The 24,669-nt window shown below is 34.8% G+C and overlaps 3 pseudogenes; 1 reads left to right on the forward strand and 2 right to left on the reverse strand.

The window, feature by feature from the left end:
* The first annotated feature begins 7,417 nt into the window (after positions 1-7,417).
* Positions 7,418-11,570, forward strand: LOC125198991 (annotated as a pseudogene).
* Positions 11,571-13,080: 1,510 nt separating this feature from the next.
* Positions 13,081-14,808, reverse strand: LOC125198998 (annotated as a pseudogene).
* Positions 14,809-23,735: 8,927 nt separating this feature from the next.
* LOC125198985 lies at positions 23,736-24,370 on the reverse strand (annotated as a pseudogene).
* Between the last annotated feature and the right edge of the window lie 299 nt (positions 24,371-24,669).

A 24,669-nucleotide genomic window follows, 5' to 3' on the forward strand; every position in this document is an offset into this window, starting at 1 on the left:
ACCCATGCATCAAACGTTTTTTAGTTTTATTACAATTAAAAAGGGAAATATTTTATGGACTTAAAGAAATTTATTAAAAGATATGAGTTTCTATTAGGGGATCCGCAACGCGCCGGTTTTTTCCCCCGCCCCGACGAGACGGCAAAGACGAGACACGAGACGGAAAATCCGGCCCCCGACCGTCCGGAAGACCGGGCCCCGGCCGCGAGTCGACCCCGGGGGCCACGTGGCGGCGCAAACCAAAGGCGTGACGCCCACCCGCCGGGCCCGGAGTCTAAAAAGACGTATAAATTTATTTTTTTAAAAAAAAAACAAAATTCAAAGAAAAAAAAAGAAATTTTAATTTGTAATTATGTATTTTTTAATTTTTTTTGGCCTTTAAATTGTAATTTTTATTTTATTTAATTATATTATTTTTTAATTATGTATTTTTTAATTACGTATTTTTAATTATGTATTTTATAATTTTTTAGGCCTTTAAATTGTGATTTTATTTTATTTAATGAAGTGTGTTTTTATTAATTGAATTTGTTGGAAATAAAAATAAAAAATGAAATTGAATGAATAGTTAAGAGATGGATAAGAGATGGTTAAGAGATGATGAGAAGTATTGCTCTACTAAGATGAATAAAAGACAAAATGCATGAAGAGTAGATTTACTGCATAAGAGACATATATGATTGCTTAGCTGAGAAGAAGCGAGACCATAAACTTATCTATAGTTATAATTAATTCAGATAATTAATTAAACTGATGCAGCATACTATAATAAATTCTATTTTGAAAAAAAAATGTGGTTGGTAGAATGAGGAGGCGGCTGGATTCAAACTACCGAACTTGGCTGCATAATAAAACATATAGTCAAATAAAGGATGCCACAAGTAGCCGCACGTGTTCCTTGCTTGGACCATTGAATTTTACTTGAATTTATTTTTTGATGCAACATTATCTAATTATAAGTGTATAATTTTTCAAATTAATTAATCCTCATTGTGTAATTAAATGGCTCTTTTTGTGCTTGACCCACGTCCTTTCGATTTCTTGCACAGTGATCGAGGGGCCCTATCAAATTTAATTGTTTTAATAATGTTCTATTATAATTTTCTAAAATTTATCTCAATTGTATAAATTATTATGCTAAGTTCTTGCTACGATCTAAATTACTTATAAATACATTCGCAAAAACAAAACATCTAATCACATTTACTTTATTCTTTCTTTTACTTTACCCTCTCCTCTTTCTTATTTTATTATCTCTTCTATTTTATTTAACTCACTACACACAAAACACAACTTTCTTAAATCTCAGCCAAAAGAAATGCCTCAAATAACGGGACATGAGTGTATAATAAAAATTAAACGGTATATTTATTAATAACGTGTAAAAAGGAAAAAATTAGACATTTAATATCACTCAAGGAGTATTTGACTAGAGCATCCACCTGTGGACCTAACAATTAGTTACCTTATTTATAAGTGCATTCAGAGTGATATAATTGACTCCATGTATTTTAAGGTTATTCTATACCTAACATTAAGGATTGGTCACTTGATTATCGGGTAAGGATGGATGAATCTATGCCACTTAACTTCACATTTTGAATATTGATGAAGACAATTCAATGATAAGATACCTCCTCTGATCAATAAACGAAGAACCGTTATTAAATTTTTTTTTTTTAAAAAGACAAAAACAACACCACTTGGTTATTAAATCCGTATAATACGCAAATAAAAAAGGGAAATGATCATTCACCTACAATCTCCATTGTACCAAACTACTAATCATAATTCACAAACCTTGTTGAGTAGGTATTTCTATTAGATATCGGGAAAATCTAGAAGAAGGCGTCATATTTATTTGATATTATTAACTGGAATTAAAGTCCACAAAATTGACAATTTCTCCATGAAAAAACCAAAATTGCAACTGGACCCATTCCGTACATTTCAATGCATGCATTTATTCCTACTTTTTGAAATGCAAATTGCTTACTTTTTTTTAGTAAGACTTTTACCCCCATGCAATATAGTAATTGAGTGTGTGAATTAAATTAAACATAAAGGGTCAAAAAAAAAATAATTAAAGAATAATTGATGAACTCTATTTGAAGTTTTGAATGATGTACTACCATATTTAAATGCACGAAACTACGAAAGTTTCAATGTAGGGAGTTCCTCTGTATTCTTTTTTAATTGTGGTTAATATAATGACATAATTTTAACTCTAATAAAGTTATATAAAAAATGAAGAATCAAATAATTAAAATCATATAATGAACTGATAACTTGTTATCCCAATTCAACATGGACCCAAACTGAAATTGTCGGTCTCTCACGAACACGAAGGCTTAACACCAACTCACCAATTTTGAGTGTGTTCATGTTCTTTGTGACGTTTTTGTGTCGCATAAAAAATTATCAGTCATAATTTATTGGTGAAATATAACAGCTAGTAACCACTAACTGCAAATTAAAAGACTCAAATTTCTTTAGATTCATAGAGTATATTTTATTTGGTGACAAATTGACATTAGTATATTTAGAAAGAGAAACGTCAATTTTACGAGTAATGTAAAATATATGATTTAAAGGGGTGGATTTTTTTTGGGTTTTTTTGTTGAATGGACTAAAATACATTTTCTTCAAAAATGTCACTTTCTATGATATGCGACGAGGAATTTGTTCGCACAAGACGAAAATATTAATAGTCTATTAAATATGGTAAAACCTAAGAAGACTTAAAAGTCTCGTTATTTGATTTATATTAATCGGTTATATATTATAGTAGTATTTTTATTTTATACGTGGGTGTTCAATTTAATTATTTTCTATGTTCGGTTGAGTGCCAATATAGTTCTTTCCGGGCCGTGAGATTTATTTAGTTATATTGTCCATTGTTTAATAACGAAAACAAACTTCCAATTTAGGTTTGTTAGAAATAGTTACGAATTGTTTTTGAGTGTTTATGGTAGTTGCGGTGACCCTTTTTCTATAAAGAAATAAACCTCCAATTTTTGTTTGTTTCTATTTCTCAAATCCGAATCCAGTACTCACACCTATATCTAATTAATAATTGAAATTAATTGTATTATAAAATTAAATACATGTGAATGGGCTAATTGTAATGTTATAGGTTTCGGGGTAGTTTCGGAATAATGGGCCATAAAGAAGTGGGAACACTCTAATTAATTGAGAAATGTTATAATCACGCGATTAGCCACTAATTAGAAAGCGACAATTATCCTACAGAAAAATACTCCATAAATATACTAAGAGCATGAATAACGTTATGGGCCGGGCCGCAACCGCGAGTCCCGCCCGTGTTTAGCGTTGGACGACGAGGGGTTTGGGCCAGCCGGTCCCGAGGAGCTAAGGCCCCGGCCTCTCCTCCGTCACGTCCAGGCCGGCGATATGGCGTGCGGCCGGCACGGCTGCGGCCCGCCCCGGGCGATTTGCCGGGGCCGAGGCCCTCCGATTTTTATTTATTTTTTTTTAAAAAATTCAAAATTAATATATAAATATCACTCTTCCATCCATTTTCAAATCACTTCAACTTCATTCCCTTTCACTCACCATAAAATTCAAAAAGAATCCTCTGTGAAGGCCAACGAGAAACCGAAGCTCAAATGGCTCAAAAGCGGGGAGACGGCGATGCCCAATCCAAGAAGAAATCAACAACGAGGTGGAACGCTATCAAGTGCTATCCAAGCGTGGAACAAAAGCAACACGACGGTACCGCGACTTGATGTATATCCACCGAGACCGTGAACAAGCTTGCGGGCGCTTTTCATGGATTATTTTCTATCCCTATGGAGTGATCGGGTTCCTCCCGACGTGCGCAATGTCATGGCTCCTGCCGGGCAATGCGCCGAAGATCAACACACACGCCTCCCCGGATCTAATTGAAGAAATTTGGAACCGAATTGACTTATGTTTTAATTTGTTTTTTTTTCAATTTTTAAATTTAATGTTGTAATTTTCTATTTTCCCACAACAATGAATTTTCTGCTTTTAATTGTTCAACGATTCTATTTTACGATTAAAATAAGTGGAATAGTGAGATTAATATCGCTTATATCAGCTGTTCGATTTGCCCTAACCCTAATTGGGAACGATGAAATGGACATACCAAATCCTGATCGGTTATTCATGCTCTAATAGTGATAAATATTACAATTGGCCACACTAGATTATGTTTCAAAAAATTCAATTTATCGGAAAACGACGGATTTGTTATTTTCTACATAAAAGAAAATATTCTAAGTTTCTAACCGTATAGCTGCAAACAAAGATAAAGCAACATTCTATTATCACACAATACACATTGCTTTAGTTAAAATAAAAACAAAAAAACAAACAATAGACAACAGTGATGTTTCTTTTTCAAGATAAAATAATGAAAGATACGATTAATTTTCTCACACACTATCTAGATTGAAATTTAAGATTTTAAACTCACCAACCAAAATACTATATATTTAATCCAGAAATTCAGAACCAACAACCCCCAAAAAAAATAATGTCAAGAACTCAAGATACGAGAAAAGCATTTTCAAGTTTTACACTTTAATAAAAATTATATTATCCCATATATACACTAATAGGGCATGGTCGTTTTAGTTATTTTTTCCTCTAATAAAATCTTGATTCAATTGTCACACACGGCACCACAAATTCCAAATGCGTCCACGTCAAAAATACGACAAGATATTATTACATCAATACAATAGCATGATATACCATCTAATATACGCATCATTCATTTCCATCCGAATCAAATAAATTTAATTTTTCTCTCTTTTTTTCTTATAAGTGGGTGCAAGATGGGCCGACGTAATTGTCACATTGGTCAATAGATCAAAAGATGTATTTTCCTAAGTTCACATGTAATGTAAACTCAAAAGATGTAAGTTCACAGAAAATAATAAGAGCATTCCCAACGGATTTCCTAAAACCTCTAGTATTTCTTCCTAACTCCACTGCACATCACGCTACATCGACTAATTTATCCCCAGCTTTTAGCCAACTTTTAGCCAACTCAGGCTTAATGGTTTCTCCCTTATTTCTCCCTAACTCAACATTTCATTTTTACATCATCACTAATTTAATTATTTTATTTTTGTATATAATAAAGCTAACTAATTTAATTTATAAGACAAAACAAATAATAGTAATAAAGTTCGTTGTATTAAACTGCGGGTAAGCATTACACGACTAAAAGGGATGAGGATGAGGATGGGGAGAGAATGAAGAGAAGGTGTGTATTTATAGGGGAAATTAAATATATATATATATATATATATATATATATATAGAAGTGCGTAGCCTTTCATCACCCTAAGTGTCTATTTCCTTCTTAATCTCAATTGATCCTTGAATTGGATGGTTGTGATCAATGCATTATTAGTCTATAATGTTGCATTATTAGCCGTTGTATAGTATATATATTTATCGCCGAATTATCGCCCACGTGGTCGGCGATAATCGCGATAATCCGGGCATTTTTCGCGGCTGGCGATAAAACGGAGGAAAAATCGCCGAATTATCGCAGCCTCTCCCATTGTTCGGCGATAGAGGTGAAAAACGCGACTTTTAGCCGGCACCATTGGGAGTGCTCTAATATTAGTGTTTTTATTGTGTGTCACATTTTCAAATGTAGTTGGAATATAAATCGGACGCTAAGATACAAGATAGAAAAACTCTATAGGTCATGTTTGATTGCCAAGATTCTATCCTATAAAATAACTGATTCCTTAAATTTTAAATTTATGTTTGTTTAGTTTTTAATCAAACCGGAAAGTATTCAGAATCCGAGAACAAGAGTTAGTACAACTTTCCGGATTATGAATCCTAAGTTTTCTTAGGTATTCTTTTTCCCAGCTTTAGGATTTTACGATTTAATGAAATATAGTATAGTTTTATTATTATTATTATTATTATTATTATTATTATTATTATTATTATTATTATTATTATTATTATTATCACCATCATCATTATTAATTAGAATGTTTTAAAAATAATTTAAAATTATAAATCATAGTACTTAATTTCAGTATAATAATTAACTATGATTAAAATTATTATAATTATAACTATATTTTATAATAATTTATTAGATAATTAAAATATAATTATATAATATAAATCATATAATAAATAATAATTATTATTTTTATAAATTAATAATTAATCAATAAAGTTATAGTGCAATTTTTATTTATTAAATTAATTCACTTATAATATCCTTAATATTATAATTATAATACTAATTATTATTATTATTATTATTATTATTATTATTATTATTATTATTATGATTATTATTATTATTATCTTTGGAGTTCCTTCTTTCGAGGAAAGGAAATCGAATTTCAGGTATCCATATTATAAATGAGTATAATATTTCATACTATAATTATAATTATATTATTGCATATTATGATGGATAATCATATTTACACTATCCATTGTAATAATAAATATAATAATATAATTATTATTATTTGTAATTCATAATTTATTAAAAATTTTGTATTATTATTCTTTTCTATAAATAAAAAATAATAAGTATTTTTTAGTTTGGTGTTTAAATTAAATATAAATTTAAAATCTTGATATTTTTAAACGAGAAAGTAAAGTTATTTAGGAATCGTATTATTAGGATTAGTTTTAAATCGTTTTAAATGCCTTACTTTTCAGTCAATGGCGTGCTCAGTGAACGTGTTATGTAAATACCTAGATAAGAAACTTATCTGGACTGAAATGCACATTTAATATTCATGAGTCCTAATCTTATAAGCCCATAAGATAGCCCAAGCCCATGCTAAAAACGTTTTCCCTGTTCTCATCAACTTTAGCATTTTTATATCTTAATTTTTTTTTCTATCACTAAAATCACAGGAGTACTACTTTATTTGTTTTTAATAAAATGTCGCACTAAATAAATCTGGTGATGCGGAGTCATAAGAAGCGATATTGTTCCAGTTCCACCCAAAGAATTATAAAAAAAACCACTTAAACAATTACTCAATTCAACCAAGGCATATCAAAAATTTCAGTTTGACTTCACATTTATGTTATCCAACAAGTGATAATGTGCATAGAAATGAAAGTAGGTCTTGATATGGGTGTAAATCGTAATATCAGATCTGAATGATGCAAGATATATTTTCCAGATAATAAATATGAATTTGGATGTGAGATTGATGATAGAATAAAGTAAAAGAAATAATAATATAAATGAGTACACAAGAGAAACGCTGAGACTCAATTGACGACTCTTATGTCCTTGTTTCACAGCATAAATGCAGCTACGCAGACTACTCCACACAGAGAGACTCTATCATATTCATCGTATCAGCATTTAAATCTGTAGAGAATGTTCCTTCCACGCCAGTTCAATCCCCTACTACCAATACCATATAAAAACGGATTCCTAACTCCATACGCATCAGATTCAATCATATCCACATTCAAACCTAGCATCGAACACAACGATGGATTTTCATCACATATCCTCCTCTCTGCATCAATTCAGAGCTTCTGCTAATTCCTACTTGCTTCAATTCGAGCCTCTCGCGCTTCTTCTCACACCTCTGTTGACGCTCTTCTTCGCCAGATCACTTCGCTCCATGCTTGCCGTGGTTTCCGAGAAAGGCCTCAAATCCTCCGCCGTCGAGCTGGCCATGGCCTCTGTCAAGTAATATCTCACTTTTATTCATATCCAGCTTGTGAAGGAATGTTTCCTCTGACTAATTGATCGATTAATCCGTGTCTGCGTGTTTGATTAGGTTGGTGCCTGGTGTGCAGAGGTACATCGATGCTGAAAAGCAAAAGGTAATCTAATAGTGTTCATATTTTATATTTTGCCGCTTCTTTCAGTATTTATGTGGAATTTGTAAGTCTCGAAGTTTGAAATGAAATGATGAGGTGTGATTGTTGCATTAACTGAACTGCAAGAGGAAGAGAGGAGTAATTAATGTAGCAGTGGGGCTAGATGAATAAACTAAACTGATTTTCTGGACCAGAATGCTGCATTAATGATTTGGACTTCTATTTATGTCTATTTGATGAATCATGCTACTTATACTTTGGTTTCCTGCACAGAAATGTTTGTTCAAGTTACAATATGTTTTCTGATTGAATAATTTTACCTTCATATAAGCCATTGACTTCGCTACTGCAGGTTGTGGATAAGTTGCAAGGTTCTGGTAAATCGAAGAGAGACGGTTGGAGGACCGAGTTGCCTATGACAGGCTTAGGAGGTGAGGTTATTGATAAAATGAAAGATGAGAAGCTAAAAGATGTGGCGTGGCAGGGCAAATGTTCCGGTACAGTGTATGTCTTCCGTCGATCATATCACCTTCCACACTTGTTACCTTATATATTGAATTTTTTTTTGCTGCAACTCATAGTTCAGGTTTTCTTAGTTCTATGTGTTTCGTTCAGATACATTGCAGAAGCGAACAGGAAGGGCATTTTCGTTGATCAATGAGGCATGCTCCATGTCAGTGAGATGTATCTTCTTACTAAGTTTCCACTTAGCAATTTCAGCTTTCTTGAATGGCCAGCAACTCTTGTCAATAAATGGATAAATTCTCACCTATTAGGTTGAAGTGTGGTATTTCTAAATAATGTTATTTTCCGGTTTCATGAACTAAGAATCTAGATATGGATGTGGTAACTGATCATTTTTTTCGTCTTTATATATATGCTCTTATAAGATTTTTGAATGGCTTTCCAGGTTTGCGCATACCAATCCTTTGCATCTAGATGTATTCCAGAGTGTAGTGAAGTTTGAATCTGAAGTCGTGGCAATGACAGCAGCCCTGCTTGGGAGTAAGGAAAAGGCTTCTGGTGGGCAAATATGTGGAAATATGACATCAGGAGGGACAGAAAGTATATTAATGGCAGTGAAATCTTCACGGGATTATATGAAAACTAAGAAGGGAATAACTAACCCAGAAATGTCAGTGAAACTTTCGCTGTCGATATTTCCTATTTGTTTTATGAGAGGTTACAGAACTGATTTGGTCTATGATTTTCTGGTACTAGGATCATACCGGTTTCAGCTCATTCAGCATATGACAAGGCTGCACAATATTTTAAGATCAAGTTGTGGCGTGTTCCTGTGGACCAAGATTTTAAAGCTGATGTTAAAGCCATCAAACGACATATTAACCGGAACACAATAATGGTCAGACTCTATTCTGATACCTTTAGGCTGCATAAGTAACATAATCTAGTTGTTTATGATATTTGCATTTGATGTTGTAAGACCTCAGTGGTACTACAATAAATATTTTGGATAGTGCATTTTGATTGAAATAGAGCTAATTCAATGTCCATGCCAGCTTGATTCCAGTGAAGTTCAAAGTTTTGGCTTTCAATGTAAAAGTTTATGAGCAGTTTCTGATGCCGATTTTAATCCCCTTGGGTGACTGTGTTTCTGTAGATTGTTGGATCAGCACCTGGCTTCCCTCATGGAATTATTGACCCAATTGAGGCATGTTGTCCACTATTATCTTGCTCAACTCGAGCTTCTTTTGCTTTATAGAAATCTTGACGTTATGATTCTCTTTGTAGGAGCTTGGTGAGTTAGCTTATACCCACGGGATCTGTTTGCATGTTGACCTTTGCCTCGGTGGGTTTGTGTTGCCTTTTGCTCGTAAGCTTGGGTATGTTGCCAAATGTTCAGAAATGATTTGATGAGTGATGAATCTTATGATTCTTATTTGGAATTGTTTCAAATTCTTTCCTGCAATTGTGATGCCCCTCTTCTATCTTGTGATTTTTGGAGATTGGGTTTTTCGACTCCCAAATATGATCATGATATCATGGCAGTGCTGTATAATTTTTTATCTTATCTTGAGTAGAATATCTTATTGTTCATTGTGTAGTATATTTGATAATAACATCTGACTTTGTCTCCTAGGTATCCTTTGCCACCATTTGATTTCTCTGTCAGAGGAGTAACATCCATATCTGTGGATGTTCACAAGTATGGGCTGGCTCCTAAAGGAACGAGTGTGGTTCTATACAGGGACCATGACATACGGAAGGTACTACATATACTTGCTTGTATTTTTGTTAAGACCAAGTGTCTTCAAAGTATTTCTTTTGATCTTTACATTAAGATGGTGTTTGGCAAAGCCTATTTTAAAAAGGAGCTTACAAGTTCTGGTAAGATATACTTAGAGCTAATGCTGACTTATTTACAAAATATGATGTTGAAGTGTTTGGATATACCACTTTGAAGATGTTAGTGATGTCATAGTTTGCAAGACACCTCTTGAAATTAGAGCATACAAGTGTCCAGACATCTTGTAAGATGTTTTAAAGAGCTTATTGCAAAACACCCCTTGAAATAATCTTTACTCATAATCGTGCCTATCTATTTAATTTCTTTACTGATATTCCTGCCTTGAACTCTGCTGGTTACTCGTGGTGCTGGATCATTTGGCAATTGAACACTCTTGTAAAGAATCAATTTGTTGCTGGTGAGTTGCTTTCTGCACCCAGACCTTTTATTCCGTCCAAATAAATCTATAAAGCATTTAATTGATGCAGCCATTATATATACTATTTTTTTTTTTTTTTACATACATGATTCCGTTGCTAATAGTTTTTACTATGTGTATTCTTTTGCTTTCTGTCCAGTCACTGAGTGGACTGGTGGGCTCTATGTATCTCCGACAATTGCTGGAAGCAGGCCTGGAGCTCTGATAGCAGGAGCTTGGGCAGCAATGATGTCCCTTGGGTTAGAAGGTTACAATTCTCACATTCATTGCCTGTTTACTGTCGCTGGTGTGTTTCGTGACTGAATCGAAAAATTTGTGGTGAACAGGTTATCTAGAAAACACAAGGAAGATCATGGAAGCGTCAAAGAGGCTAGAGGAGGGGTAAACTGATCAACTCAACTCCTCAAAATGTTATCGCTGAACTTATACCATCAACCCTTCCATTGCAGGGTGCGCCAAATTCCAGAACTGTTCGTCGTTGGAAGGCCCGATATGACACTTGTGGCTTTTGGATCCAACAGCTTGGACATATTTGAAGTGAACGACATCATGTCATCAAAAGGATGGCACTTGAATGCACTACAGAGGCCCAATAGGTAACATTATCTTTCCTCTCCGTCCTAGTGTTGAATTTAGTTGATATTTATCTTGATTGTTCCGTGTGCTCGGCGTTGTATGATCAGCATCCATATCTGTGTGACTCTTCAACATGTGAATGTGATTAACAACTTCGTCAAGGATCTAAAGACTCCGTGCAAACTGTAAGTTCGTTATTATCAATGAAGATGCAGCAACCTAATAGTATTATATGTTAAGAGAGAAGATGATGATTGTATATAATATTTGGATGAAACGACAGGTGAAGGCGAATCCGGGCCTATGAAAGGAGGGCTTGCTCCGATATACGGTGCGGCTGGAAAAATGCCGGATAGAGGAATGGTTCAAGATTTGTTGGTCGACTTCATGGATAACTCCTGCTAGCTCAATCTGTATCCCTATTTGTTCAATAAATTCTTGCTAATCTTATTCTACATTCATTTACCAGTTCCTTCTTTATATGTATATTATTCCATTAATGTAAAAATTCTGCGTGACATATTTACAGCATTATTATTACCCTCTCACAATTAATTGTTACTAGTCTGTTCTAAAATCAATTCTCAGCCTATCCCCACACTCCCCCACTATGTGCTACTGCGAAGGAGAGGAGTTCCATCCAAGAGGTACAATCCTAAACAGATTGCTACAAAGTATATATATATTGAGTGGCCAATAGGTCGGGAGAGCCTCTCTAAAACGACGAATGCCTTTGAAGTAGCTTTATATAAAGAAGAGGAAAGTCCGCAAAAGACCAAACATTAGGGGATGAAGGTGGAGATGGACACATTGACAAGGAATTGCAAATTACCTCATGGAAAGTGACCCGTGGGCTGTAGGTGGATCTTCACCATCAAACGGACTAGACCAGGCCATCGAAAGGTACATGACCATGTTGGTAGCAAAATGATACTCTCAGATGGATGAAGAGGACTATTCAAAGACTTTTCGACATTTGCAAAAATGAATATAGTTCGTGTGTTGCTTCGCTTGGTGCTAATGAGGATTGATCCCTCCATCAGTTCGATGGTATCAACTATCAACCGTTCTTGCATGGGGAGCTAAAAAGTTAAAAAAAATGAGTATATTCACGTAATTATTAATGAAACTTTTGGGAGCACGATAATACTTTTGAAGTGTCGAAGTACTCGGATCAAAGGGATGAATCTTCATCGACCAAAGGAATATGTTATGGCAACTGAAGCTATTGATTGAACTCGACTTCCACCCATCCGATCTATACTTGTTAGATTTTTTGTGACAATAAAGCCAGAATTAACACATTAGATAATCAAGTCCAACATGATAGAACTAATCATGTTGAGGTGGAGCCGCCAAGAAAGGAGACGCACAATGGCGAAAAAAGGGAGACGATGACTCGAAGATGATTGATTTCCTTCTAGGATGTACAAAAATTTGGAGAAGGAAAATAAAGTCCCCTAACTTCCAGAAAATCACAATTTAAGCCACTCATGAAAAGTTTAAGCATTGGAAAGCCCTATACTCTACTTGAGGGAGAATGTTGAAAAGAAGATCTCAATTAGAGCCAAGATAAGGAGAATCAAATCAAGAAGAATCTTATTAAAATTAAAACAAATTAAGTCTTGTACAAAAATAAATAAATCTTCCATGCATAACTAAAATTGGAATCTATAAAAAATGTATAACAATCAAGAGAAAATCACACAAGCCAACTATAATGTAGCCCTAAAATCATTTCAATGTTTTTTTATTTTCCACATATTTGTGTTAGTTGAAGTTTGGTGTAGCTTATTATTGTTAGATTATTAAGTATTTTCATAATTGACCTATAGCTTCAGTACCCATGCTTAGTGAGTGCTCCTTCAATGTTAAAATTTAGAATATGTTTATGCAATGCAGTTTTCCCAATCTATATTAACACATTCTCAATTTAATAAATTTCAACCAAAAATTTGTTAAAACATAGAATGCCATCTAAGCAGTAAAAGTATCTCAAGTTTTATAGAACACAATAAAACAGTTTTTTCACTCTACACACAATAAAACCAGAAACAAGACAGCCAGTACCTGTCTTATTATCATTCTTGCAAACTCATCATGAAAGGGAAAAAAAAAGTAACAACCACTCAAATATGAAATCCACGCAGGAAATCTCAGATTTGCAAATATCTCAAAATACTATTGCATCAATAAGAGCCATGCACCTCAGCTTGCTTCTTCCATCAACCTCAGAGCTCCAACACCAAATCTACAAATCCAACACAAAGGAAACTAGTTTATGTCATGTCAAGCAAACCAAACGAGCCCTTAGCGTAGTTTTACGCGACTTACAGTCTGCATCAGTCTTCACCCAGAGCTCATCACCACAGGCTTTTGCTGCATTCTGGGATTGGTTACTCTTGTAGCTCAACATGTTTTCCCTTGCTTGATGTGGATATATTATGATGTCCTCGGCCGATGGCCGTAGCCCTCCATTGCTGTATTCCATCACATGGCCACCACTAAGCCTCTTCGCCTCATTCTTGTTGGGGTTATGATTCTGCGAACAGCAAGTCGAGTTCTCGGGATGAACCTTTCTATTGAACATCTGCAGAATCTGCAATCCCACTTTCCATTCTGTTAGTCAAGTTAGTTAGTTTGTTAGTCAGTTTGTTAGTTAGTTTGTTACAAACCTTATTCAGTTTAGTTTCAGCTGTGGTTGGAGTTGAAGAGATTTTCCTCTTGAGCATCTTTTTCATAACATGAACTGCTGACTTGTCTGTTTCCTTCTCGGTCCTCTTCTCTTCCGCCTGTTTCGTCTTCTGAAACAGCTCCCGAAGAGGTCCGCTGCTCCTTGTGCACCGGTGGTGTAGTCGTCTCTTGCATCCCAATTGCTGATCCAAAAAGGTAGCTCTGTAGAGGACAGATGGTTGCCTCACTCCCACTCTCAGCATTGTCGAGAGGCGGCTTCCCGCTTAGTGTAATCACGCTGCAGTGGCTGATCCTTCCAGCACTAACATGGCTGTTCCTCCCTGATGAGAGATTGCAGCTGTCTCCCTCTGCTGCAAGAACCTTTTCCAATTCATCGTTGATCAGCTTCAGCTCATTCTCTGTCACTTTGGTCTCCTTCTCAGCTATGTGGTCCACCGAGATGGAGAATGTCGGGTTGGTGGGACGTCCGTCATCACCGGCTCAGTCCCTAGAGTGCCAATGTGAAGGAATCCATGAAAGAGCTCATTCAGAGCACTTGCCCTTTCCTCCTCCTCAAGTTCCTCCTCTTCCTCCCTCGCAGCCTCTAGGCTCGTAAAGGAGTTCCTCCGGTACATGTCCCTATGCGCCCTTTGTGAAGGGCTTGCCGCCATAGCCTCCCTTCTGGTAGGACTGCAGGTCGTCCAACGAGGGCTGCCCGCTAAAACCTGAAAATCTCAACATCAAGACTCGATCATCGTACTTATTGTTCATGCCTACATAAATTTTGAAGTTATTGTAACTGACCGAACGAGAATTCTTTTGGCGTTTCGCTGCTGTTCTGCTTGAACTTGCGATGCATCCATCCTAAGAGCTGCAACGGGGACAAGATCAAGATGACGAATGCGAAAACTTGATGAGTTAGATAAAAGAGAAAGTGTTATACCTTCATCTTGTTCTTACTGTTAAGAGAGATTGATAAGAGGAGTTGGTGAGACTATTGAACTTTATATAGACTGAGTGTTTTGGTGACCATTAATCATGTTGGAAAAAGCTAATTAGGAGTTAATAGCAACATTTATCAAGTCAAAATCACATCAGTAACTACTTCTCTTCTTTTTCCCTTTTCCTTTTCCTATGTCTTTTTTCAATTATCTGTCTATTTTGTAAATCAATATTTTATGCTCATTTTACTCATTCAGACATAAAAATACATGTCATGTTCTTCACTTATAATCATTGATGCATCTTTTAGTACTTCACTACTTCTCATTGCAAGAAAATCAGATCCTTTCACACACATTTACTCACTACTAAATTTCCCAATGTTGTAGTAATTCTGGCATTTTGGTTGATACTGTTGTTAGCAGCCCAGCCCCAGCTTCGGATAGGCGGATGGACAGTAAAGAATCTCGTACGATGCTAACGTTTCAACATATGCGCCAACAGGGAAGATATACTGTAAGTTCACATGAACTGTTAAAACTTGGTAGCCAGTTATGGTTAGTCATAGGTCCACAAATTGACAGAGATCAAGAAAGGGACCTGTACTAAAACCAGAGACAGAAATGCCCGGTCCATGGATTTTACGCTTCGCTTTAGTGTTAAGTACAAAACTGAGGACTCTGGATAGAATATACCAGCAATGAGGCTTCTGTTTAGGATAAAAGTATATTTTTTCTGAACCAAAGTTGCATTCTGAAAGGCTTGCTATTTTTTTGTCATGTTTAGGTTTTTACTTGGTATGAAGTGTTATAAATGTCTATTTTAGTAGTATCACCCTAGAGAAGATTTTGCCACCTAAGTAAGCATTGTACTTAGGTTAGGGGCGGAGAAAAATACAAATATCGGTATACCGAACCTATCGCACAAAAATATCAAATTTTTCGTATACGTGATTTTACCGAAGGATTACGGTTTGTTAATAGTTTGAATTTTCATATATCGTTATATACCGCGACATACCAAAATTTTGGTATATACCAACATCAAATATAATATGAATATCGAATTAGGTGTGCCGTAAAATTCGAATACCGAATTTTGTTACGCTACCAAAAGGCGGTACAATTTCGCTATTGCAATTGGTCGTGACAAAATTTCAATAAGGTAAAAGTGTGGTTACTTATACAGAATTTTTGGTATAGTGTATTGTACCGACCCACCATTGATTGTACTTAATGTGATAATTTGCGAAAACATATTTGGATTATGATTTTACCTAATGATCAGATGATGATTTTTAGTTGGAGACAATCTATGGAGGGCCATCTTTGAGTATCTATCTTTCCACATGCTTTGAATTGTTTCAGAAACAGTCCATGTTGAATGGTGGTGTGATGTAAAAAAATTATTTTTCAAAGGAATGAAAAGGAAGAGAATTTAGACACTTTTTCAACTAGCAGCCAATTACATCTTTAAAATAATGTTTCTTGCAAATGTTTGTTAGGTTCTTGACATTCTTATGTCATAGTGTGATTTGGTCATTAGTTGTATCCACTAGCATTTTTTAGGATGAATCTATTGATTGCTTTTTGTTTGATTTTTACTGAACTGAAATTTATTCAAGCCCAAGAAGTTTTACTACTTTATTCTATTTTTGACAAAAAAAATTGCCAACTGTCAGGTAAACTGGAAAGGTTAGAATCTTGTAAAGATCTCATCATCTTTGATAACATTTTGTTGGGTGGTAGATTGGTAGTAGACAAGTGAACATTATAATAATTTAATAATGGATGACTTGTTGAGATATTCATATGTAAATTATCTAACAGTGAAAATGTGAAGTAAAAAAAATGTCATTTATTATATCCCCAATTGAACCTTCCTTTACGTATCAGGTACACTTCGATAAATATGACCGTACAACCTCGTAAAATATCTAAGAGCACTCCCAATGGTGCCGCTAAAAGTCGGCGCTTGCCTATCACCGAGTTATCGCCAACCAATGGGGGAGGTCGGCGATAATTCTGGCGATTTTTCCTCCCGTTTTATCGCCAACCGGCGTAAAATCGATTATCCAATTATCGCCACCACTGGGCGATAATTCGGCGATAAATATATTTTTTGTTTTTTTTTTTTAATTTCCCCCTATAAATACACACCTTCTCTTCATTCTCTCCCCATCCTCATCCATTTTCTCTCTTCATTCTCTCCTCATCGAGCACTACAACACGATATGATCGAAGAATGTGGCAAATGAAACCGCGCCCACCGCCCTGAATTTTTTTACTTCAAATTTTTTTTCCCATTCCCGTACTATTTTTTTTTTTAATTTTCGTCGTTGTAATGTTTACCCGTGTTTAATACAACAAACTTTATTACTATTATTTGTTTTGTCTTATAAATTAAATTAGCTAGCTTTATTATATACAAAAATAAAACAATTAAATTAGTGATGATGTAAAACGAAATGCTGAGAGGAGAAATAAGGGGAAACCATTGGAAAATTGCTAAAAATTGGCTAAAAACTGGGGATAAATTACTGATCTGACGTAATGAGTAGAGTAAATAGTGGAGGTTTATAAACTGTTGGGAATGCTCTAACAATAGTTACTCTTTAACGAACGAGACCACTCATAATCCCCGTAATCCACGACATTCTTCCTTAGGAAGTGCTTTATCGGATACTAAATCTTGGTATAACCAATGATAATTGATAACAATACACTTTTCCCACCATGTGCCAAGGTAGTGCCATATCTAACAAGTAAATAATCTGTAGCTGCTTGTTTTTATCACCTTAAACTCACCAATTGCTGGTATTTGTTACAATCACTGTCCTCTCCAATGAATATGCCTCAAAGCCAAGTGAAATGTACCTTTCAGCACAAATTATTCAGTAGGGGCCTTAATTAAATTATACTGTTAGAGCAACAAAATCCTATTTGCAATTTGCATGAATCATTCTCAAGCTTGTGCTGATTGAAACTTTTGTCCACACACTATCTGAAAGTATATTAGAAACTATAATTTATATTCCTGTGCATGGCATGGCATGGCATGGATCATCACTTTGTGCACTTTTTTCTTTCTTAATTTTGTTGGAAATCATTTGTCTTGTTATAGGGCTTGTAGGGGGTCATCTTCTTAAATCTCACTTCCAAAATCAAAGAAGTGTGACCCTTTGCCAGTGATGTATAGACAGAGTAGTTGTACTTTTTTTTGGTGTGAATCAACATAGTTTGGTTTTTTATTTTTATTTTTTATTATCAGTAGCTAACATCATGGAAACTAGATGGAGTTTTGCACCTGGGCTTTCTCTTTGTCCTATTTCTCTATCTGATTTATGACTATTATTAAAGGTTGTGATAATTCACATTATCTTGCTTGTGAAAGGTGTTTTGTGGTGTCAAAGTAACCACATATCCATGACAAAGTGTGGTAGCATATTTTTCTGTCATTAGTATGTCATTTATTAAGGTAATTTGTGTTGGTTGAGTTGTTATCGGATTGACTCGATAATAATTCAACTTGCTAAGGTCAAACTTGAACATGCCCTCGCTAAGGATATTCTAAAACCAAACACGAACCGACATACTATATTTAACTCACGACACACACACGAAACGGCCATGATCTCGACATACGACATGAATCCAACATGACATGACTCGTGGCGACACGAACCTTACATTATAGAGTAATTACTTAAGACCACGCGAAAAGATGAGAAAATGACAATCTAATTTTAATTCTAATAAAGTAATAAAAATAAAAATAAAGAATTAAAATAATTATAGTATTAATTAAAATGGGCTATTGGAATCGCACCGAACCCGATCCAATTATTCGTGCCTTTCTTAGGCCGATCTAACAAAGACACATATATGACAAGAAGTTTAACACCAATATTCTATTAACTTTGTGCGTGTTCATGTCATGTTTTTTCCTATCACGTCCAAAATTGACATCTCTAATTAGTGATAGATTGACATGGTGTTTAAGTGATTAGGAAGGTGATATTTAGGTCATGTCATGTTGACCTTGTTTAAGTTATTAAAATAGATTTGGAAAATCTTATTTTCTTGTCGACTAAGGAAATACTATCGCCACTCATTTTAGCCCCATGATTATAGTTTAGATAGATGAAAATATCATTGGCTAATTATACTTCCTTTGTCCCATAAAAACAGAAACTTCGGGACGATACGGATTTTAATACAAAATTGATAAAATAAGAGAAATTTAAAAAGAAAAAATTATTAGAGTATTGTTAGTGGAAAATGAGGCCGACCTCGTAAAAGAAAAAAAAAACATAGTACTAAAAAATGAAGATGACTATTTTTATAAGACAACCCAAGACTATTTTTATAGAATAGAGAGAGTACTATTCTTTTAAGTAATGTATTCTCAATTTTTTTATTAATGTAACCACACTATAAGCACGTTATATCGATACTCTATTTAAGATCTTTATCTTGACATACTTTTTACGTTTATACTACTATTAAACACTCACAAGTCATAATAGGGTGTCACATCTAATATACTCCCTGTTCCATAGTAATAGAGTACTTATATATAATATTTTCTCTTAATTTATTTTTTATCTACTATAACTATTTATAATTATTTTTTCAAAATGAGTGCAAAATGAAATGTCTCTATTACTATGAACGGAGGATAGTATTTTTAAATTCTTTCTTATTTAATAGTAGTATAATTTTTAATTATAAATATTCATATATATATATATATATATATATATATATCCAACTTAAATTAGTAAGCACTAGTAATAAAATTTTAAAAAATCATATAATTAAAAATTTAAGACATCTCCAACTTGTGTTGTTGATTTCAAAGTTCAAGAAACATGTTTGCCGATAGTTGCAATTGTTTCTTGTACATGTAGGTATTATTGTTGTAGGCTTTTTTTTTTTTTTTTTGGTTTTAACCACAAAGGTGTCGAATCCGCTTTTTGGCGGATGACTAATCCCGTCGACCGGATTTACGGATTAAGGCCGAAAAGTCTCCCATGGCGGGGTTTGAACCCGTGACCTCATGGTCACCACCCGCTCACGCTAACCTCAGCATACCGTTGGTGTTGTAGGCTTTGAATACAAATTCTACAAAGAGGTTTTATTTGCTTGTTCAATTACGCCAACATTCTACTCATATTCGAGCCGTGTGTACTCATATTCGCACCGTGTGTGGCTGATCCCTTCACTTGGTTGTTTCTTGTCCAAGTCTAGTTTCTTGTCAAGTCTAGAGGTGGCCAAACCCAACCGGACCGGCGGTTAACCGCGGTTCCCAACCGCGGGTCGGAACCGGACGCGATTCGGTTCAAATCCGGTTTAGGGTTTATAACGGGCCGGTTACGGTTCAAAAAATATGAAACCGGAACCGCGGTTAACCGGAAAAATGTAGCCGTCGCCGGTAAGTTCCTAGGGTTGCGGGCATAGATGAACGGTCGGAAAATGGGCCGGTTTGTGTTGGAAAACCGCCGGTTTCGACACAAAACCGCCGGCTCTCGGGTTTCGGGCTAGGGTTGCGGGCGTAGGGCGAGTTGCAGCATAGGGTCTGAAAAGGTGTCGCAAACCCCCTGATTTCGGCCCGGAAATCGGCTTTTGACACTAAACAGGCGGTCGTCGAAAACCGCAGTTTCGACCATTTTCAAAGTCTCTTTGGATTTTACTATAGAATTTAAAAGTTATAACTATAAGATTTAAAAAAAATTAAGAACCCGAATCAAACCGAGCCCGAACGCTGAAAAACCGACGGTTAGTAACTGGAACGAACGCGGTTAAACCGGAACAGATAACGGTATCCGGGCCGGTTACGGTTCAAGCATTCGACGAACCGAACCGGCGGTTTTTGAACCGTGGCCATGTCTCCAATTTCGATGACTCCTACTTGACTCTACACAACATATGTTGAACACTGATTTGAACCGTACCATATGCTCCAATCTCGATGACTCCTACTTGACTTTACACCAACACATCAAACTGCATCATTTCTTATAATAGGATTGTTGTTTACGGAGAAGTGATAAAGTAAAAGAAAATAACAATTTGATTCTTATCACTTACATTCACGGCGGATTATATTTAGTTTTAGTTTTTTTATTATTATTATTTTTGATAAAATAATGGGCTTGATTGGCAAAGCATCTCTTGGCATTAAGGAATTGATGTATAGTTTTGTCTTCGGAAGAATTGAATAGTAAATATGTTGGGCCAAAAAAATTAGCCTAGTAAATTTGTGGTGTTCTCTCTGGGTCTGGCCCACAATTCGTCCTTTTAATTAAACCCTTTTTTGGCGAGCATTTATGGATTCGCTATTGTAATTAAATTTTTGTTGTGACGAATGAATTTGAACTATATATCAATAAATAATACTCCTAGTAGTAATAGATAATTGAAGTATTGTTCCACACATATACTACGCATAACAATATCCAAGTAAATTTATATTTGGAGAAAAATTATACTACAATACAACCTGGGCATCTAATTGATGACAAAATTAGTACTAGTAATTATTTATCAATAGGTAAAGGTGACAATATAAATTTTATTTTATACAAATTAAATAGAAAAAAAGAAATCAAAGTTCTCCCCAGGTGTTTCCCGATCCCAGTCGAGCTCGTGACATTGCCGCTGGCACCGACCATTTTCATTATCAATTTTCCGAACCTTGAAATTCATATTAAAATTATATCCGATCCTTGCAATGCTATGTATTATCATGTTTCAAATTAATTTGTAAATTAATCGAATTACTAATTTGTTCCGATTTTACAACTAATCAAAATGTTAGCGTTCACATAAATTAATAACTTTAGTTACGTGATATTACTGGATATAAAAAAATAAAGGTGTGATTTTTACTACTACGATTAGATAAAAGATAAAAATCGACATATTACCAAAAGAATTGCACTTGTAAAGTCGAGGGGACAATGGATGGATAAGCAAACTTGTAGTTATAATTGGGACCTCATAATGTACTTTATAAACTAAAGTAATAAGAGAATAAATCTGACAAAAATATAGTAAAACAAAACACTAACTAGTAAATTGTACGTATACATTGAGGCTATCAGCTTTAATATGTAAAAAACCAAACATAAAGTAAAACAAATACTATGAGTTAATTATTGGGAAATTGGTCCTAATATCGTGAACTTCTGCAAATTTTGGTTTTTCCTAAACTTTCAAATTAGATCAGTAAATCGTGAAACTTTCGATTGGTTTGGTATTTCCCATGGATGATCAAGTGTAAAATTCGGTTAATTTATATAACATTTTGAATCCTTTTAGCAGCGTTCTTATAAGTGGCATGTCATGTTGGCATATCTATTTGGAATATTAAACACAATACTACTTTTATTTGACAAAACAAAACTCTAAAAATAAAGAAAACAAAATCAATTTAATAAAAACACAAAGAATTTAATTAGAAACACATATCCTGACCTATCGTACAAAAATTAAAACATAGCCTGTTTCTCTCTTTTACAAACGCTAGGAACATATTTTAGGGAATTTCCTAAAAAATCTTGGATTATCGGGGAAATACCAAGCCGATACTGAAAGTTCATGATTTATGAGATCTAATTTGAAAGTTTATGGAAAAAACTAAAATCTGGACAAAGTTCATGATATTAAGGACCATTTTCCCTTAATTATTTACAAAATTGTATCATATGAAGATTCCAATGGCTCAAATTCATAGTATTTCACAAAATGAACAAGATAACTAAGCATTGTTTATAGATAGACATATAAAATGAAATATATTCAATTATTCATGGCCATTAGACATAACTCATGAGAAGTAAATCTTACCAGAAGAAATAAGATGCTCAAATATAACAATTCCAACTTACAATATCACAAATAGTACACATACATGTATACGTCTCCTTTGTACCTCAACCCTCCTCCATCAAATTCAAAAGAATGAGTTAGATCATCAAAATACTTTTAAATAGTAGTGATTCATACTAGTATAAATCAACTACCAAAGGAATATATTATTCAAAAATAATAATAATAATAATTAGTATTATTAGCGATCATAATATAATGGGCACATTGGCAGAAAAAAATACATAAATTTAAATTTTGAATCTATTTTAGTACTATATAGTACTACAACTTTGCAAATTAGTTTAAAAAAAAGTTGAAAGTTTGAATTTGTTTGCATCGAACTCATGGTGGAAATTTTTTTGCTAAAATTTTGTTTTTAATATAACAATCGAAAAGTCATACTACATAAATCTTACTATTGATGAGTTAAACGATATCGTCTAATAATTACAAAGAGAACAATATCGTTTAATAATAAGTGAGATAAGATTTTTTCGTCTATGAGATTAGTGAGAACACTTCAAACTTCATGGTTATTTCCACTAGTTTTTAAAATTATGAGAGAGATTAAATTTTAAAAAAAAATCATGTTTTTTACTCCAATTTAGTACTTCTATAGTAAGAAAAAGGAATAAGATTGCCCAAAGTGATTATAGGCAGACACGAATCAGAACAATGAATAGAAAAGTGGCATAATTAATCTTGACATTCTTCAAGCTAAATCCCAATAATTAAACAACTAATCAAACTAATCCATTTCAATATAAAGCTACCCAAAATACCACTTTAATTATCATAAAAATCAACATATATATCTTCATTATTCAGTACTATTACAAACACTACTTTTACTATTACACCAATTGGCACATTCATCAAATGGCATCATATTCCCACATAAATACTCCTAATATATTTGTGACAAAAATATCTCACCAAGTCAGCATCCTTAGCCACTAAGCAAAAAATATTAATGAATAAAGTAAAAAAAAACTCACATCACTATCAAAATCTATGCGAATAATCTATATGGACAGATAAATAACTCCAATCACCAAAAATTAGATACCATTTCATAATAAGTTCCGAAAATGGAATTGATTAATTTAGCATATATGAAAAATAAATAATTCAATGCCGGTTTCCAATTTCCATTTATTTTTATAATTTTTTTCTTCACTCACACATTCGGACTCCAAAGCCTCCATAAACGCGAGCTGAATATCCCCATCACGTCCGGCAACACTTTCCTCGCCAGCCCCTTATGCGGCGGCGCCGCCGTCTCCGCCGCGGCCACCTCCTCGGTTTCCTCCACACTCACTCCGGGATGATTAATTCACCAACTTCGGTTTCCGGCGGCGGCGGAGCGGCGGCGGAGAGGCGGCGTTCTTGATTTTCCGGCGGCGAGGGTTTGTTCCGGCGGCTGCGCTTCTTGATTTTGGGGGCGGAGGGGAGGCGGAGCTCGAATGCGTCGATGGCGCGGTGGATGAGGAGGCGGTTGGGGGAGGAATCCCAGCGGAGCCAGAAGGCGGTGTAGCAGTGGAAGCAGTCGCAGTGGAGGAGCGGCGGCGAGTTGTGGGGGCATTGCGGCGGCTTTTGGCGGCGGCGGCGGAGGAGGAATTGAAAGAGATTGAGAGCATGTAGGCGAGGGCCTCGCGCTCTTGGAGAGAGGATGGTGAGGAGAGAAAAATGGCGGCGGGGAGGAGATTGAGGAGAGAGAAAGCGTCTCCGGCGGCGGAATTGGGAGAAGGATGGACTTTTGCCTTTGTTTCTCATCTTCGCGGTTTCTGTTTTTTTAATGTGAAGGCGAGGTAAATATTTATAAATTAGAAATTCATTGGATATCAAATATGCAGGGATGAAGCATCTTTTGATGAAATGTTTTGTGAATAAATTAATGGGAAATAATTATTTTGAAATGATTTTGAGGATACATTTTTAGTTGTGATAATATAAATTTAGATTTCGATACAAAATAGAGTTTACTTACGGCCAAAATTTAAAGCATATTTTGACAACTTTACGTTGTGAATATCGAATATTATGGATGAGCTATGGAATTATTACCAAGAGAT

This window comes from Salvia hispanica, unplaced genomic scaffold (genome assembly GCF_023119035.1).
Source record: "Salvia hispanica cultivar TCC Black 2014 unplaced genomic scaffold, UniMelb_Shisp_WGS_1.0 HiC_scaffold_348, whole genome shotgun sequence".
In the NCBI taxonomy this organism is placed as follows: domain Eukaryota; kingdom Viridiplantae; phylum Streptophyta; class Magnoliopsida; order Lamiales; family Lamiaceae; genus Salvia; species Salvia hispanica.